The sequence below is a fragment of the Magnolia sinica genome, chromosome 16 (assembly GCF_029962835.1).
Source record: "Magnolia sinica isolate HGM2019 chromosome 16, MsV1, whole genome shotgun sequence".
NCBI classification, from domain to species: domain Eukaryota; kingdom Viridiplantae; phylum Streptophyta; class Magnoliopsida; order Magnoliales; family Magnoliaceae; genus Magnolia; species Magnolia sinica.
The window spans coordinates 49,763,770-49,764,976 of NC_080588.1; the positions used below are offsets into that span (position 1 = coordinate 49,763,770).

The 1,207-nt window shown below is 41.3% G+C and overlaps 1 non-coding gene across 1 annotated transcript; it reads right to left on the reverse strand.

Moving 5' to 3' along the window:
* Window positions 1-568: 568 nt before the first annotated feature.
* LOC131230038 (small nucleolar RNA R71) lies at window positions 569-675 on the reverse strand. Its single transcript, XR_009163766.1, has one exon. It is a non-coding gene; the product is annotated as a small nucleolar RNA R71 (small nucleolar RNA).
* Window positions 676-1,207: the final 532 nt, after the last annotated feature.

Genomic DNA, 1,207 nt, shown 5'->3' on the forward strand with positions numbered 1-1,207 from the left:
CAAGTGGGTCTGTGACAACACTTAACGTCTTTTGAGTGAAGGGGGATTGGTTGAGGGGTTATCTATTCATCATAAGACTAAACACCACTCGAGATCCACAGAGTTAATTAAAGTTATGGCTGCCAATCAACCAATCAATCAACTGAGAAGACAACCTCAACCTCGGGTTGAGGAAGTCCAGGATGAGAATGATGTGCATCATGCACCCCCGCCTCGTACTTTATGAGATTACTTACAACCGGCGGGGGTGAGCACCCCTTCTTGTATGATTTTTCCAGGAAACATAGGAAACATGTATATTATGCCTGGAGTGATCCAACACCTTCTAAAGTTACTTGGACTTGAATCTGAAAGTCCATACCTACACTTGCAAGAGTTTGATGATGTTATAGGCACTTTATACTTTTCTAACGTGTCTGAGGATACAGTCAGGCTGAAACTCTTTCCTTTCTCCTTGAAAGAGAAAGCTAAGACGTGGTTGCACTCACTATGTCCACGATCTATTGGCACATGGAATGACTTGATGAAGGAGTTTACAAAAAAATTCTTTCCATACCATAAGATGAACACCATCAGGAAGTCGATCATGAACTTCGCCCAAATAGAAGGTGAAATATTCTTCCAATGTTGGGAGCGGTTCAAGGATCTTATTAGTTCATGCCCACAACATGGTTTTGAAACATGACATATAACAACTTTCTTCCACGATGTACTAACATCTTCCATGCGCCAATTTATCGGGACGATGTGCAATGGGGAATTCATGAACAATAATGTCAATAAGGTGTGTGATTACTTTGACAAACTCGCTGAAACCACACAATCATGGGACATCACCCCAAAACCTAGCATCACATCTAAGCTTACTCAAGCAAGGGAGAGAGGTGGGATATACTTACTGAAAGAGGATGATGATATAAATGATAAAGTGGCCAGTCTCACAAGGAAGGTCGAGGCCATGGAACTTAAGAAGGATAAGGCTAAGGAAGTTGTTTGTGGTATTTGTGCTTGCAACATATATGCAACTAAAAATTTCCCAACGATACCTGCTTTTCAAGAGGCACTGAACAAGAAATCGAATGGACCTTGCAGTGGACCCATCTCTTACACATACAATCCTAGTTGGAGAAATCATCCAAATTTTACTTGGAGGAATGGACAAACTACTACTCCTCAAGGAATCCCAAACCAATTCTTGAATTAAGGG